This window comes from Arvicanthis niloticus, chromosome 6 (assembly GCF_011762505.2).
Source record: "Arvicanthis niloticus isolate mArvNil1 chromosome 6, mArvNil1.pat.X, whole genome shotgun sequence".
Classification (NCBI taxonomy): Eukaryota; Metazoa; Chordata; class Mammalia; order Rodentia; family Muridae; genus Arvicanthis; species Arvicanthis niloticus.
This window is the reverse complement of record NC_047663.1, coordinates 74974298-74992896: the sequence shown is the minus strand read 5'-3', so window position 1 is coordinate 74992896 and position 18599 is coordinate 74974298. Positions and strand designations below refer to the sequence as shown.

At 41.7% G+C, this 18599-nt stretch overlaps 1 long non-coding RNA gene across 1 annotated transcript in view; it reads right to left on the bottom strand.

Moving 5' to 3' along the window:
- The window catches only part of LOC143442538 (uncharacterized), a 77190-nt gene extending 65373 nt beyond the window's left edge, over nucleotides 1-11817 (bottom strand). Inside the window, exon 1 of the long non-coding RNA XR_013110784.1 lies at nucleotides 11736-11817. This is a non-coding gene — a long non-coding RNA (uncharacterized LOC143442538). The remainder of the gene's footprint in view (nucleotides 1-11735) is intronic.
- Nucleotides 11818-18599: the final 6782 nt, after the last annotated feature.

The following is an 18599-nucleotide window of genomic DNA, read 5'->3' as shown; positions in this document are numbered from 1 at the left end:
GTAAGAGGAAGCCTCATGCATTGTGGGAAATGTAGACTTCTACAGCCACAAAGCAGGTCAGTGTAGTGGATCCTCAAAAAAGCTAACAACAGAACAACCATATGAGACAGTTATACCACTCCTCAAAGACTCAAAGTAAACATAGCAGAGTCTTACCCAGCCATATTTATTCATAATACCTAAGAAACTGAAACCCGAATGTCCATCAATAGAGACAGATAAAGAAAATGTGGGGCGCACTCACAGTGGAATACAGGTATTTTTTTTTAAGTGAAATAAACTAGACTCATAAAGACAAGCAGCAAGCTTTCTCTTATATGAGGAATAGGGTGTGGGGAGAAGCAGAATCAGTGCTGGGATAAGCAGGTAATGGCACACACATGACATTAAAGCAGAAAGAACTACTTGACAAAGATCAGAAGGCAGGCAGGGGAGAGATTGGGGGAAGGGGGGAAATATAGTTTTTTTTTATTAAATTAAAATATATTGAGGCATCAAATATTTAGTTTATTGGCACTTATAAAACAATCGAGTAGGAAGCAGGTAACAGAAAAATGACCGTTAGTGCACAGAGTGATGTGTTTCATCATAGTGCTTCCATTCATGGGCACCATTGTGGGGTGTTTCTATGCCGGGTGATGTAAAAATGAAGTTGTTATTAAGAACCCAGATGAAAGTCAGGCATGGTGACACACATCTTTAAACACAGTATTCAGGAGGCAAAGGCGGGTGGATCTCTGGGAGTTTGAGGCCAGCCTGGTCTGTATAGTGGAGTCCAGGACTGGCAGAGTTACATAGTGAGACCTCCTGTCTCCTCCTCCATCATCATCATCATCCAGATGGGAACTGTTGAAGAACAGAAAAGAAAAGAGAAGAGAAAAAAAAAAGGAATTCAAGAGACACTGCAGAGAAAGAAGCTGTGGGAATTCATGATACAGGTGAAGAAAGGAAGTTACAGTTCTTCCCAACACCATGGCAGGATTACAGGCGGTCGGAGCAGAACACAGATAAGTGTTGCTGGTTGGCAGCCACCCTTTGCAGGTGGGAAGGCTGGCATTCTAAAAAGTGGAGGAATCTGAGGCTCCTGGGGGATCAAGAAACACTGAGAGCATCGAGAAAGTGTTGGAGCCAGAGCTGGGTTATATATCACGGTCTTCATCCACGTGACTGTTCTGCTGAGACTTTCCCTCCCAGCCTGCCAGTGTAGTTTCTTTCTCCCACTTCCTCCACGATACTTACCTCTCTCTGTCTCCCAGCAAGTTCCTGTGTACCAGCAAATGCCCAAGGTAGATGGCCCCATGGTGTCTTAACTATATATTTATCTAGACTATATCAACACATTACATTATTTTACATAGTGTCCACACCTGGCTGTGGCTGGCACAGAGCCTGGTCTTCAAGAGAAGCCCTATGGTGCAGGATCTTTAGTGTCTAAGAGTCTGTGATGGTCACCACAGAGGCATCAGGCTCTCACAGATGGTTCTGCTAACATCCCTTAACCTGTTAGAACTGATAAAAGGAGATCAACAGTGTGCCGGATTGAACTGAGATGCTCACATGCTGTCTGCTGCATTCTGAATCCACTGTAAAACCATCTTCCCCTTATCCTATTTCTGCTATTGTTTTGTTTCTCTCTCTCTCTCTCTCTCTCTCTCTCTCTCTCTCTCTCTCTCTCTCTCTCAACATGACAAAAAAAAGTTAAAAGTCTGTACTTTACCAAAACTATGAAAGCCAGCAACAAAGAAACTGAAGATCCAGCCCCAACCCAAGAGCTGACTACACACATCGTGTTTCTCTATTTTAATTATTATTATTATTTTTTGCATCTAAACCTGTTAGCGATCTGGATGGATTGTAAAATGTGTGGCAGGGTTTCTGAGATTTAATTTGGGCTTTAACAAACACTGAGAGCAAATGAGGCATTCATCCCAAAGTAATGTCTCAACCAGAATTATTGTTCTTTGTGTGGTGACAAGGAAAGAAAGGGCCCACCGGAGAAAGGAAGTGCCCATTCCAAAGTCTCATGCAGAGTCCAAAGAAGACACAAAATGGAACATAATTTTTGATTCCCACACACTGGTCCATGGCTATTCATCTTTACTAGGCAGCGAAGTTACCTAGTACTTATATGTCTGTGTATCCACGCATGTGCAGGTATACACACGTCTGCATATGTAAAAGCCAGAGGACAACTTGGGGTAGCAACCTAGAAAATGCCAGGATCTTTATCTTTCCAGTGCTGAGATTGCAAGAGCATACTACCATGCCTGGTGTTTTTACATAGGTTCTGGGGATCAAACTCAGGTCCTCGTGCTCATTGGCAAGTGCTTACCCACTGAACCATCTCCCCAGGCCAAGCATCCTCATTACAGATGCAGATTCATGGACCACGGCCCAGACATGCTGAATCAGATCCTTCTGGGTATTCTAAGGGACTTCCTAGCTAATTCCTGCAAATGTCCCAGTCAGAGCACCACTGGTCCAATGGTTCTGAGGCTATGCTATACTAGCCTCTTCAAATTGTTCTACTCTGTTTGACCTAACTGCGCTGGCACTGTATGAAAGTCTAAAGCAAGGCAGAGAGTAGGCACCACAGGAAGCCCCAATACCCCAATGTCCCTTCCATTCACATCCGGAGGACTTTGGTGGGACAACTCCGTACTTCCAATTCTTCCTGTAAGTTCATTGGGGTTTTTTTTTTTTTTTTTTTTTTTTTTGTTGTTTTTTTTATTCTCTGTACAATTAATTAGCTAATAATTTTTGCTTCTGATCCATTCCTCATTAAAAAGCTGAATCCCCAAGTTGAAGCTGTTGGAACAAAGGTAGGAAAATTTATGTCTTAATTTTGGTTCATTATGGCGGCAAGCCTCTTGCTCCCATCACTGTCTCTCCTCAGCCCCCTCCCCTCCAACTCTGACGGCTCTGTGACCCTAAATGCCTCCCGCTCACAGCCACTATGGAGACACTGTCTCTGCCCTTTATCTTCTGCTGCCTCATTAAGAGAAATGAACCTGAGCCCGAGAAAGACGACACAAGGGAAATAAAAATGGAATCCCTTGGTGCCACCTATAATGAATTGTTATGAACACCATGGAAATATCTGTCTGTGGATATTGTCCTCTGATTTGAAGTCAGTGTTGTAAGCGGTAATTTTTGTCATTAAAGCTGTTAATCTGCTCAGCACTCCTCGTAAGTTTTTATGAAGAAAAACAGCCCCACTGCCTTGCCGCTGCTCATTGTGGGGTACTTCGGAGGCCAACACACATGCAGAGCACCGTGGAATAATTAGCTTTAATTATGGTTGATTCTCCTGTCTATTGAAAGTGGAAGGACTTCAAGCTGTTACGGCTGAAGCTGGGGCCTGCTCTGTCTTGAAGTTGTCAGAGGGAGAGATGCCCATAACTTCAACTGAGCCCCTGACCCATGGCCAAACGCCAACACCTTACAAACACCTAGCACCATGCACTCAGCAACGCATGCCACCACTAGCACCAGCAGCAGCCCAGTCAAGGAAGTTGGACTTGAACAACCGCATTCATACAAGCACAAAGATGCACACTCATTCCTAGATACACACACCACTCAGCATGCACACAACATCTCCACTCAGTAGCCAATCATCATAGTCAAATTCCACCACGGCAAACCCATACCAACGCATCCAAGATTCACAGATGCTGCTGGCTACATCTTTTGTCAACTGAATACAAGCTAGCGTTGTCTGGGATGAGGAACCTCAATTGAGAAAATGCTTGCAGGAAAGTCTACAGGGAATTTTTTTTTAATTATCGATTGATGTCAGAGGGCCTAGTCCATTAGGGGTGATGTTACCCATGAGCAGTGGTCCTGGGTTGTATTTTTTTAAAAAGGGAAAGATGAACAAGTCACAAGGAGCAAGCTAGGGAGCAGTGATCCTCCGTGTCCCCGTTTCAGTTCCTGTCTCCAGGTTTTGCTTTGAGTGCTTGCCCTGGATTCCCACCATGATGGACTATAAGTCAAAATAAACCGTTTCCTCCCCGAGTTGGCTTTGATGTCTTATCACAGTAATAGAAAGCAAAGTAAGACAAATAAATATATACTCGGCATACACACCAAGTAATGATAAGATATGAACCAGATACGCTAATCTTGGTTGCCCACCTGACTGCATCTGGAACCAGCTAAAACACAAAGCTGATGAGAACTCCTGTGGGGATTTTCTTGATCGGATCATCTAACAAAGTAAGAGGCAGCCCTAAATGTGGGTAGCATGACCGCCCAGATAAAAGGGCATAGACGAGGGTAATGTTGCTTTTTGCCTGCTTGCCTTCAATTTTTACTGGCATGTTCATCTACTCGATTACAGCAACATACTCTACTGATATTAAAACCAACATTTCTAAAGGAAAGCATTTAACTGGGTCTGGCTTACAGTTCAGAGGTTTAGTCCATTATTAACATGGCGGGAAGCATGGCTCTGTGCAGGCAGACATGGTGCTGGAGAGGTAGCTGAGAGTTCTACATTTGTATTGGCAGGCAGCAAGAAGAGAGCCCCTAGACCTGGCTTGAACACTTGAAACCTCAAAGCCCACCCCTAGTGACACACTATCTCCAAAAAGACCACACCTTCTAATAGTGCCATTCCCTATGGGGGGCATTTTTATTCAAACCACCACAGCGTTCCAATATAAAATTAAGACTGGCTGTTCTCCATGAATCCTTTAGGCCTTCAGTTCCTGGTTGGGACAGCAGAGACATCTAGTATCTTGGACTTAACAATTGCAGTTGTTCCAGTGAAAGATCACCACTGATGGACTACCCAGACCACATTCTCAAAGCCAATCTAACAAATTGTTTTGGAGTTTCTTAATTGAAATTAATTTTTTATGCAATATATTCTGATTATGGTTTCCCTACCCCTACTTCTCTCAGAGATCTTCTCCATCTTCCCACCCATCCAAATTCATACTCTTTTTTTGTTCTCCCTAATCAGAAAACAGGTGGCTTAAAAAAGAAAGAAAGAAGATAATAAGATAAAATAAAAGCTTTACCTGAACAAAATCTTTTTTTAATAATTTGTTTTTATTTTATGTGCATGTTTGGCCTGCACATGTGCTGTGTACAACATGCATGCAGTACACACAGAGACCAGAAGAGGGCATTGGATCCCTTAGATCTGAAGTTGGATTTTAGTTCTGGGAACTAAATTTGGGTCCTCTGCAAGAACAGCAAGTACTCTTAGCTACTAAGCAATCTCTCCAATTCCTTAACCAATCCCTTTAATATATAGTTATATATGGTATATAAATATAGCATATATAATGTAATATATACATTTATATTTTATATAATATATACTTTGAGAAGCCAAATCAACCATCTTTCATGTGTGAAAGACCTAGTAATAAGATTCAGAGGAGTAAATGTTCTTGACTTGAAAGAATTATTACATAGTCAGAAATAAGAGTCGAGGCAGAAACTAAGAACCAAAAATTCATTTAGCATGTTTTTGTTTTTTGTTTTTGTTTTGATATAGGGTTGTTCTGTGTATCCTTGGTCAGTCTATAGACTAGGCTGGCCTCAAACTCAGAGATCCACCTGCCTCTGCCTCCTGAGTGCTGGGATTAAAGGTGGGTACTACCACTGCCAGGCTCAGTTAACATTTATTGTTGACCTGAATGATTGTTAAACACAGGAACAGTCCCTATGGGGTCTTCACAGGTAAATAATACATCATGATGCACCCAGCAGTGTGGGAAGACAGAGAATGTGTCACATGTGCTGAGGGTGCTATCTGCAAAGCTCTTTACAGGAATCACTCCAGGGATCTTACCATGTACAGATAGCAATCTAGCCCAAGGTAACCCCATACACACGGTGGTTATTTATGCCCAATGACTGAATCCTGTGTGCATGTGAAACTCTAATCATTTCAGAAAACATATGACATCTCCAACTGGTCACCTCTCCCTTCATGGGTAGAGCCTTTCATAAGGTTTATGGCTTAGGGGCAATGTCTCCCTCCCAACCCACTAATTATTACACTTACTCGTACATTTTATGGTAGTAGAGTTGATGTAAATGTGTAGCTCAGAAGACAACTTGCAAATATGGTCTTCACCTTCTACTACATGGATTCCAGAGATCATATTGAAAATATCAGGCTTGGTGGCAAGTACATTTATACACTGAGTGTCTTAGGTATGAAGAGACACCATGACATTTAATTGTAGCTAGCTTACAATTTCAGAGGTATAGTCCATTATCATCATGGCCAGAAGCATGCAACATACAAGTAAACATGGAGAGTTCTACATCTTGATCCACAGGCAGCAAAAGGAGACTGTGTTCCACACTGGGTGGACCTTGAGCATAAAAGACCTCCAAGTCCACCCCCCACAATGACACGCTTTCTCCAACAAGGCCACACCTCCTAATAGTGCCACTCCCCATGGATCAGGCACTCAAATACATCAATCCATGGAGGCCATAACTATTCAACTGAGGGATCTTACCTGGTCTCCAATGTATTTTTTCCCTCTCTCATTTCCAAAGATCCTATACCACAAAAGTTATTCCCCAATAAAGACCCTCCCATCTCAAATCCATCTAAAGGTTGTTTACCAAGAAACACAAAACCAAATCCAGAATCATAGTTGTCACATATTCAATAAGAACATCAGAGAGGAAGTCTGAGGGTCCTCCAAAGTATAGAGGAAGACTGGAATCAAGAGAAAGAGGGTGTGAGCAGGAAATGATTCTGGAATAAGAAATCTGAGATAGCTAAGGGAGAATAAGGCCTATATGTGGGGGGGGGGGGGTGACTTGGGCAAAGCTCAAACGGTAGGAAGTACCAAGTATGATGAAGGGAAATTTATGAACTATGTTGAGAAAATAAATGGGAAGCAAGAAGGGACTGGCATATGGACAAAGATTGAATTTAAAAACAAGAAAGCAAACAAACAGATTTACTTTGCCTGATAAATGAATTCATCTCAACATTTATCACTACAAAACGAACCTAAGGCTTGTGTCAACCAAAAGCACGATTAGAACTATAGGCATGGGAGAAGATGTCATTAATAAATTGATACTTAGAAAGGAAGGGGAATAAGTATGGTCATAGTTGAAAGGCTGTCAGTCACTGCTACAGTGAAGGTAATGGTAAGAGTTCTTGTGGTAATAAAAGGCACACATCTATCCTCCTTCCATCCACCTTCATCCACACATCCACTCACCTATTCAGCCCTCAGTCTACTAATCTATCCATCCATCCACCCTACTCAACCATCCACTATCCATCCATACACTAACCTATTCACCCATCCATCTACCAATCTATCTATCCATCCATCCACCCCCCACTCACCCATTCACTATCCATCAACACATCAACAACATGATTACCTCACTGCACACATCCATCCATCCATTCATCTATCCAACAATCTACACATCCACCCATCCATCTGATATTTATTAGACACATTCTGTAGACAAGTCTCATTCCAAATAAATGCCTTCACAGAGTATAACTTATGGTTAAAATAAAAAGGGAACAAAGGCATAGAAATAATTTTGGTTTTAGTTGTATGGAAGAAAAATACAGTAGAAAATACAAACTGAACTTCACTGGGGGTAGGGAAACAGTGAAAGAAACCCCTGATAAAGTAAAATGATTAATGTTGAATTATTGGTTCTTAGAAGGAGTTCTCAATAATTCTAAAGAATAAGATCTGCCTTCTTTTGAAACCATGGCAGAAAGCCAGACACAGTGTCATTTACTGGTAATTGAAAACACTTGGGAGCTAGAGGCAAGAAGATCTGAAATTCAAGGCCAGTCTCTACTACATAAAAAGTTTCAGGTCAACTTGACTACTTGATACCGTTTCAAAAAATCAGGGAGAGGTGGTTTACCAGTTAAGAGTGACTTCTACTCTTACAAAGGACCTAAAATCAGTTTCTAGCACCCACACTGGAGTGGTCACAACTGACTGTAACTGCAGCTTCAGGAGATCTAATGCCCTCTTCTGGCCTCGGCAGGTACTGCTTTCATGTGCACAGACACACACACATAATCAAAAATAACATTTTTTAAATGTCAGAGACATGAGAGAGATAACAGAAGATACCAGAGATACAAAATGATGTAATACTGTTACGGTTATTATTGGTTGTCAGCTTGCCTGCATCTGGAATTTACTAAAACCCAAAAATGGAGGGCAAACCTGTGAGGGGTTTTTGTTTAATTTGAAGTAGGAAAATCCACTTCTAATTCAGATTTTTTATGCTTGAGAAAGACACAACTTTAGTCCAGATCATTTGAGCTGAGAAAATCTATCTTTAATCTGAGCCACACTTTCTACTGGAAGACCATATAAGGACCTGGAAGACAGAAGGTTTTGCCCATTGCCTGCTTGTCCTCACCTTGCTAGCATATCCATTCCTTCACTAGCATTAGAGCTACTTCTTCAGGATTTCAGCATCTATGAAGACCAGCTGAGACATCCAGACTTGTGGATTAAGCAACTCCTGGATGCTTGGACTTGACATTCATATCCAGCCATTGTTGGATTAGCTGAACCATAGCCTATGAGCAATCCTAATAAAACCCCTTTCTACATATGTAGAGAGTTTCATTCTACAAGTTCTGTTACTCTAAAGAACCCCAATTAAAACACATATTAAAGACAGTTGTTGCCTTCTTCACAACTCTTCCAAGGGAAAATACCTTCAAAGACAAAGTAACTACTGGCACTTGCTTGAATGCAATGATGAAGCAATTACAGATGGAAAGCCTAAATATGCCTGTACTATGTCTCCCTTCTTCAAATAATAAATGCTGGCTTAAAATGATTCACAGCATCAGGTCAACAGAGTTTCGTAGCCTGCTAAAGTCCTCAGATATCAGTAGGATGAAGTTCTTCAAGGGACTGCAAAACCAAGGGAAGGAGGTAAAGTTGCCCTGATGTTTCTAGAACTCAGCCATCCTAGCCGAAGTGTCTCTGCCTGCCTTTATGAGTGACTGTGTGTGAATGAGCATCTGTCTCCAGCAGATTGAATTTTGACATTTGAAGTTCTTGCTTTGTTCCATTTCAACAGTCTTTAAGAATACATAGTTTGGGCACTTCTTCTGAACAAATATCCTAGGGAATTTTGAAGAAAGGAAAGGACTTTTTCTTTGATTTTTTTTTTCATACCATTAAAAAATAATATTTGGACTTGGTTTGAAAGTTTTAAAAATTAGCATTTCTTTTCCGGTGGTTCAATTAATCAATTCAACTAAAGTTCCTGTAGTTGGCCTAACCCAGCAGAATCTACACAAGAAAAGCATTGTGGTTGTTGAAGATGGAACCCAACTTCCCCACTGCCTCCAAGGCCTGGTTTTATGAGTCCACAGAGAATAGGAAAGTAGCTCCAGTTTGAATATCTGAGAACTGACATGTTTACTAACAATAAAGAAATCAAACTACAAATTTTGGGGGTTTTTTTCTAGGAATCAAAAGAAGCTTTCTTAATGTGACTTTAAATATACGCTGGACACAAGCAACACATACACATAATGGTGAGACACTCAAGATGCTTCCCATAGAATCTGGAGAGATGCTACTATCACTGCTGACATGAAACCTTCTTATAAAGGTCCTAACAATGCAGTAGGAAAAGAAAATGAAATTCTGAATACATACTGCAGAGCCAGGTGTGGTGGTACACATACAGAACCCCAGCTACTCGGGAGGCAAAAGCAGAAGAATCAAGGCATCAAGGAATCAAGATATCAAGCTCAGGTTATGCAACACTGAAAGGCCCTATGTCATAGATAAACAGATAGATAGATAGATAGATAGATAGATAGATAGATAGATAGATAGATGATAGATAAGATATATACATACATGATATAGATAGATAGATAGATAGATAGATAGATAGATAGATAGATAGATAGATAGATAGATAGATAAACATAGGTAGATGATAAATACTTATAGATACATAAATATATACATATATGCATACATAGGTACATAGATACATACATAGGTGATAGATGATAGATGTACACAAAGATATATAGATACATGGATAAATACATACATACACATATACACATATATATGTATATACATATATACATACATACATACATATATACATGATGGATAGATGGATGTGGTAATCAGACAAAACTACTATTAATAATTCATGATTATTTTTTTGGAAATTACCTTTAAAACTATTTGAGCTATTAAGGGATTTACAGATTGTTATGAGATGAATCTGACAAAAATTAAAAGCTTTCCTATATGCCAGCTAAAGTAATATAGAAAACATCGTATTATAAGGCTATCTCATTTTATAATACAAATGAGAGATGAAGACTGACTTAACAAGAGGCTGAAGAAAGAGCTCAGTCAATAAAGTTCTTGCCTTGTGAGCATGGGGACCCAGTTTGCTGTCCACAACCCATAATAAAATAAAAGGCTAGACATGAGAGAGCTCACTTGTAATTGCAGTGCTGGGAAGATGGAAATGGGTAGATCCCTGGGCTTTGCTGCCTAAATTGACAAGTTCCAGACCAAGTGAGAGACCCTGTCAAAATCAAGATGATGGGGAACACTGAAGAATGACACCCAAAGTTGACCTCTGACCCTCACATGGAGAGAGAGGAGAGAGAGAGAGAGAGAGAGAGAGAGAGAGAGAGAGAGAGAGAGAGAGAGAAATAAAAAAATCAAACAAAATTAATGGTAAGCCACAAAGAGGTTTGGTGATCCCAGGAAAGTCTATCGATAGCAGAGTGTGCCTCCACACCACACATCCCCCAGTGTTGGTAGCATTATATCATCAGTGTCATTATAATCATCAGCACGCTTTGCCTGTACACTTGAAAAAGTGAAATTCACAGTTTTGCATAAGACAGCACAGCTATAAATAGAGGAACAGGGACTCTAACTTAGATGGCTTTGTTCTAAATCCCACATTCCCTCTACCACTCCCCACAGTAATTATCCCCACTGTTGGGACGAAACCCAAGCAAACCATCAAATACTACAAAATCCTTTCTCATTTTACTTTGGGTGAAAAAAAAAAAAATATATCACCTTACACCTTCAAATTCCCAGCTTTGTTTTCAATGATCTTTTGAAGCTGCCACTGAAATGAGTTTGCATTGTTTGTCTTTGCCTCTAACCCCATTCTGAGAACAAAGAGAATTAGCACCAAAACAAATTGACATGCATTGTCAAGATGGCAGGATATTAAAAATCTACTTACCACAGCTAACACCCCCCCCCCACAAGCCAGGAATTGACCTTGTGTTCCTTCAAGAATAAGGACTATATATATTCAAATTGCTCTCCTACCTTGGCATCTGATCCAAACTCACTGGGTCCTAGGATGCAGGTACCTAACTACTTTCCCCACTCATTTGTTCACTTGATCCCTGCACTAACATCATTTACTGAGTAGAGTCACCCAATCAGTCCCAAAGCAACTCATTTAGTCAATAGATGGCAGCTATTTTCTTCCCCACAGACACAGACCCTTGTAGATAACAGGGAAACTTCTGTTAGGAAAGGAATAGACTCTTCTCTCAATGTCCCTATCCATATTTTGATAAGTGGGCTTACTTGCCAAAATTAGACAGCATACCTCCTTGTACTAGGAGTATTGATCCTATATACTGTATCTCTTAAAACTAGTTTCTATAGCAACAGAAAGGAAGTTTAAGTTTTGCAAACTTTAAAGGCACTCACCTAAAGGAGATTGGCTGTGTGGCATATGAGGAAGAGAACTTCAAGGAAGCGAAGGGCAGCTCACACTTGCCATCTCAGTACCCAGAGGCTGAGGACGTAAGATTTTTGTAATTAGAACTCTTAAATTAGACAAATAATCCAGAGAAGTCAAGAGAGTTGACCAAAATGATAGAATGAAGCAGGAGATAAATTGTTTTACTATTAGAAACTTCTCTGTGACTGATTTTTGTTTAAAGGCAAAGTTTCATGTACCCCAGGTAAGCCTCAGAGTCACCATGTAGTGAAGGATGACCTTAAACATCTGATCCTCCTCTGTCTCTTCCTCAGAACCTTGGGATTACAGGTGCTCGCTACTATGCAGAGTTTATGCAGTGTGGGAGGACTCATCCAGGTCTCCGTGCATAGACAGGCCCTCTGCCGGCGACATTACATCTCCACACCTGGGAGCTGCTGGTTGTAGGTCTTTATTTTACAATGTAACTTAGGGAAAGGCATGAAAGAAGCTTATCTGATATTGGGTGGGAGTCAGTTTACAGGTATGTTTTACTAACTAAGGCTTTACATGAAGGGTGTTTCTAGAAGATGTGTTTTAGTTCCTAAGCACCAACAACTTTTTCTAGCATGCGCTGTCATGGCTGATACAAGCCATGGTTTGCCTCTATATACAGACTTAGCAAGAGTATTCCAAATTCGGATAGGTAATAGAGGAGGAGGCTTTGGGTGACATGTAGGCACATTATTTTTCACAGCCTATTTTAGTAATGGTTCAACCTCCCCTCTAGCCCACCCCCCCCCAGAGGTAGTGAAAAAGAAAAGTTATTCGGACATGGGGAAGGGGACATGTTTAGAAATAGTTCTTTGAGGAAATTCCAATCTTCGTTGTTCAGTCCAGTCCAGTCCACTAGCAAACACCAAACATGAATCAGCAGCTGTAGACCAGTCCACTTGGCAGACATCATACACAATCAGCAAAGGCAGTTCAGTTTAGAAGAAACAGTGAAGCTCACCAATCAGCCCAAGTCCCCACAGGAATCTCACAAGAAGTTCTTTGGTGAGTCTCTCTCTATAAAGTCACCACCAGCGAAACTCAGTAACACAATGTAAGGCCAATGAATCCATGTGTGTCATCAGTGAACACTAGCAAAGCAAGCCAACGCTCCAGCTTCTGCTGCCTGTGGGGTCATATTCATATTCTTTCTAACCATCATGTGTCCTGTTACATGTTTGCTGTAGCAGAGCGTCCTTTCACTTGTGTCTCCCTCAGCAAAACATCCTTTCATGTGTCTGCCCCAGCAAAACATCATTATAGCCTAACTGAGTCTCCAAAGAAACCAGAACTTTCTACTTTAATGATGCATGGATATGGCACTCAGTAACTTTTCATCCCTGCGGGAGAGTTTATTTTTCTTGTTCTATCCTTCTGACCAGGCCTGTGTAATAAGAAAGAATCACTCAGATGTAAGCTCTGCACTCAACAACCTCCTACTCCTACTAATGTCTGCTTGTAATAACAAGAAAGTAGGCTGTACCCTCAGAGCTTCCCATGCCTCGGGTTTTAGCTAGAGCTCAATAATCCTTTTTAACAATTTTTAGCTATTTTTATACTTAACTTTGTGTATGGCCAATCATTTCCATTTACACACAGATATCATGACAGTTAACCTCAACTATAAATCTGAGGGCATCAAGAATCATCTAGGAGACAAACCTCCTGGCCTACCTGAGAGGGATCACTTAGATTAATGGAGGTGCAAGAGTCACCTTAAGTGTAGGTGGCACTGTTCCATAGGCTAGTACCCTGGGATGAATAAGAAAGGAAGAAAGCAAGCTGAGTTTGCACCTGTGTCTCTCTGCTCCCTGATCTGGCCCAAGATGACCTGCTGCTTCAAGCTCCCTGCTACCAAGGACTTGTATCATTGAGCCATAAGTCAAAATGAACCTTTCCTTCCTTAAATTGCTTCTGTCCGGTGTGCTGTCATAGCAGCAAGACAAGTAATCCAGACGGATGTCAAATATCCTACTGAAACAAGTTAAATGGAGACGACCCCAACGTATGATGTTTTTCCACTTCCCCAGAGAGCAAAAGCTATAGTATGCATTCAGAAAAAAAAAATCAAACTTCAATTTTTGAATTTTTATCTTTTCCCAGGCTAGCTGTCATGGTACTCAGCACGATGGTAAGTCTGCCTGGGTGGTCAAAGAGACACCGCCGGCACTATGCAGTGCTGTCTTTATTAGGCTAGGATGCTTGGTGGGATATAGTGACTACAATATTTTCAGCTCATGCTGGGTTTGTCAGGGTACAACCCCACTGTAAGCCAGAAAGCACATGCATTCTACAATTAACCAGGCTCAAAGACAGATATTAAGTAAAAGGTGGCTCGTCGGGAAAAGGCACTTGCTGCCAAGCCTGCACTATATCCTTGTGACCCACACAGTGAAAGGAGGGAAGCAAACGACTCCTGAAGGTGATCCATCCTCTCTCCTCCATATAGGAGGCACCACGGCATGCTCATGTGTGTGCGTGTGCACACACATGAATGTCTTTTAAAGATGGTTCTTGAATATGCCCCCCGATGCATGAAGACAACTGTGTTTATAGTGTCCACTAAAAAAATTAAAAGTATGACTTGTGATTCTTAAACATATCCAAAACATGAAGCTGAGATTATTAATGAGTAACTTCCTCCCACAAAATGTAAAGCTATGACTCACAGATCTATAAAGGCACATACCAAAGGGCTTACAGCTTATCGTGTGTATTACTTAAATACACAGAGTAAGCAGGAGAAAGAACCATTTCAGAGAAGGAGGCAAAGACGTCTCATCTACATAGAGTTAAAGAATATTGAAATGAACGTGGAAAGAGACTCAGCACAAATTTCCTTCACAGAGGAAAATACTTGTTCCCTCAAAAGACAGAATTCATTTCCATGTCTAGAGGCAAGAATTATTTTGCCTTTCTGCCTATTATTCATAATGCTGAAGAGTAATATAAGAGTTCAAGGGCAGTGGAAGCCTAGAATCAAACAACTTTGGAAGGGATGCTCTGAATGACATACAGATTCCCAGGGGAAGCACAGGTCCAAAGTAAGGCACACGCCTAATCCTAAACAAGGAGCACTGAAGAAATGGAATGAATACAGTTAGCATAGCGACTCAGCATGGCCCAGAGGATCTGTAAGCCTGGACACATAAGTTCCCTGCATCCCATTCAGATGTAAATTACGGAAGTACTAAGATGCTCCCCAGGGGCAAATAAACAATAAAATTCTCAGATTCACAATGCATAAGTCTCAGGTGCGTTTATTAATTTTTTAAAAATGGCATCTGGGCATGATGATGCCTTTAATCCCAACACTCCAGAGGCAGAGGCAAAGGCAGAAGCATCACTTAAGTTTCAGGTCAACCTGGCCTGGTCTACAAAGTGAGTTCCAGGACAGTCAGTCTACACAGGGAAACCCTGTCTCAAAAAGGGGAGTTGGGGGAGGAAATGGCATTGGAAAGGGTACTTCTCATCTAAGCCTGAAATTTGCTTGCTTACTAATCTTCTCTGACAAGAAGGTAGGAAGCAGCTTCTCTTGAGCAAGACCAGAAGTGTGGCCAACAAGCCAGGAACCAGAGAGCCCCATACACACACACACACACACACACACACACACACACACACACACCAGTGGCTTTGTTAGAAGAGTGTCCTCCGCTGTGATCACATTGTAATTAGGACTTTGCTAAAATCCAATAGATAGTCTTAATTTACCACCACCATTATTGCTATCATTAATAACTGGAGGAGTCCCAGCATCCGTTGGCTCCACCTCACATCATTAACTTCCTTCTCTCTGGGCCAGTGGCAGGTCCCACTTTGGCTTAGAAAGTTCCTATGCCATGGGAGACATTAGCATGGCTATTTTAAAAAGTAATTTGATATGAGAATTTCACAGATACACAGTTCAATTTCTATAGCCCCTTCAGAGTTTTTCAGACCAATGCTTTGCGAAGGCTGGATTAACAAAACTACATTAAGTTTGATCCATCCCTTCCTCCAGTGAGAAGAGATTGGGAAACAGGAAGGAGCTGCTGGAAGTGACATCTCGCCAGGAGCAGACCCCAGGGGTGAAATAAACACTATGTCTTCCCTATTAACAAAACTACTTTCTCTCTCTCTCTCTCTCTCTCTCTCTCTCTCTCTCTCTCTCTCTCTCTCTCTCTCTCTCTCTCTCTCTCTCTGTGTGTGTGTGTGTGTGTGTGTGTGTGTGTGTGTGTGTGTGTGCCTTCTTCCCAAACCCAAGATTGAAAATAAAAGGTTAACTTTGCTGATGGATGGGCAGGCATGCCACTAACTGGAAGCATCCACGTTTTTTTGTGCCTCAATGCTCTGGTCTGTTATAATAATGATAATAACAGAATCACAGAAGCAACAACCAAAGGCCCAGCAGAGCTCAGTGTTGCTCATTGCTGCAGCTGCTGCAGCTGCGATGGCCCTGCCCAGCTGCACTCTTCTGAAGTGAGCACGAAAGTGCAGACTCCTCTCTTCATCCACTCAGCCGGCATCTCTCCTTTGCCCGGCTGTATTACTTTCCTTTATAAAAACTGAATTATACAGGTGGATGAACATTTGCACTCCCAGGTGGACAGAATATACTTCAAACTAACAGGACTATTTCTAATTCCTGGGGTCAGATGGGAGGAATTTACCTAGTGTTTACAGTGCCACTGGCTTGTTGTCCTTGAACCGAGTACCTACATATTGCACGGTTTATATTTTCAGAAAAGAAACCGAAATGCAAATCACATGAGTACATGACAGACAGCTAAAATAAATACACAGAGGAGGAGGAGGAAGGGGAGGAGGGAGAAGGGGGGAGGAGGAGGGAATAGTCACTGCCCTTCCATATCCGTTATCATCAGCCTCATACTTCTTTATTATAAATCATGGGGAAAGTTAGTAAAAGATCCTGAATCTAACCAGACAGTAGTGGTTCACTCCTTTAATCCAAGCACTTGGGAGGCAGAGAAAGCTGGGTCTCTGAGAGTTCAAGGACAGCCTGGTCTACAGAGCAAGTTCCAGGACAGCCAAGTTACACAGAGAAACCCCGTCTCAGAAAAATACAAAGATCCTGGATCTAGGTGGGCTCTGCAGGGTTGGGGGTCTCAAAGTCTGGAAAGGTCCTGAAGCCCTCCAGTATCTGACTGAAGTTGGGGCGATTTCTCTGAAGAATATGCTTACATGAAATAGCTACATTCAGGAAACCATTATAAAACTCTTGAGGGACACGGAGAAACAGCAGACACGCAGACTTGTTTGAAACTTAGCACCACTGAGATGTTTCATGTGCCTCAGGTTTATTGTAAACCAAGGTCTTGTGTCTGCACTATAGTCTCCACAGGCCTCAGACAGAGCTGCCGCTCTGGCTGCCTCCACCTCCTTCCCCTCTTCCTCCGCCGCCTATGTTTCTGGCCATTGTTTATCATGCACTTGTGCATTTTGCATTTCAGTTTCTTTTTTCAAAATAGAAACTTAAGATCTGTTAGATAATTGACAGATAAGTGGGGTTCAAGAGCTCACATTTAGAGTTCATTTGGGTCAAAATATTCCAAACGATAAAACCAAGAGCAGCCCCCAAAACAACAGGCCACACTGTGCAGCCATCATTTATTCACTTTACAACATGAGCTGGCAGAACACCAGTAAAATGTCAGGTAAAGAATGCTAAACTCAAGAGTCTGGTATAGGAAACAGGATGGGGAGGGAATAAAGAGCAAATGTATGTGCATGTGAGAGAAACAAAGCAATGGAACAGAGAGCGTCTAGGCAGGGACTACACTCAGAGAGGTTTCCTGTAGACGTGACCCAGGAGGTAAGCCAACCACACTGACAGATGTGAGTGAGGAACACCTCTTGTGCTAATACTCACAACACACCCTTTCTCACATGAAGGCAGCTTCCAACCATGGGAAGAAAGCAAAGTCCAAAAATAGATGTACACATTACAAAGAGAAGGGATGAAGTGGCTACAGGGAAGTCGAGAGAGAGAGAGAGAGAGAGAGAGAGAGAGAGATTTGAACAAAGATGGGCAAGTAACATTCAAAAAGCCACACCCACATCATGTTACACTTTGAATAGGCAGAGTCTTCTCACCTGCAAAAAACAAGCATTTGGCTCAAAGTAGCTACTGTGGTCAGGATGTAGTTTATCCCTTAAGATTCTCATCATGAGAAGATGGATCTCAGTGTAACAGGTGAAGATGGTGGGACCTTTAAGGAGCCTAGGAAGAGGTCCTTACGTCATTAGAGGATGTTCTTTGTGGAGACTTCAGAGTTAGTTCTCAAAGGAGAATTGTCAGGATAATGTCCAGTCAATCTGGCTCCCTACATGGATCTGTGGCCTATCTTTCAATCACATCTGTCATGTACTACTTACTGCGAAAATGGAACCTTTCCCAGAGCCAAGATGGTGCCACTCTGTTCCCATGAGCCTCCAGAACAATGAACCAATTAAATCAATTCTACTTTTACCATCGCCCTGCCTCTTATGTTTTAAGAGAAATGAACCAACACGCTGGCTTAAGCAATAAAGAATTCACTGGTGATGCAACTGGGGATCCAGAAACAATGTAGAATCTTGGTGGGGACAATATACGCATCAGGACTTATCATTCTTTTCTTCTGTCAGCTGGGTCCCTCCTCATACCATGAAGGTACAGCTGATGATCAATAAAGAAATCACTGCTAGAGAGGTATAGGAATAGACCCAGGTGTCCATTGTAACACATGAACAGCTTCTACTTCTTCCAGACTCATCTATCTGTGATCCAGAAATAGCTTTCTGGTTTTGTTCACTTAGGCTCTTCTGCCCAAGCC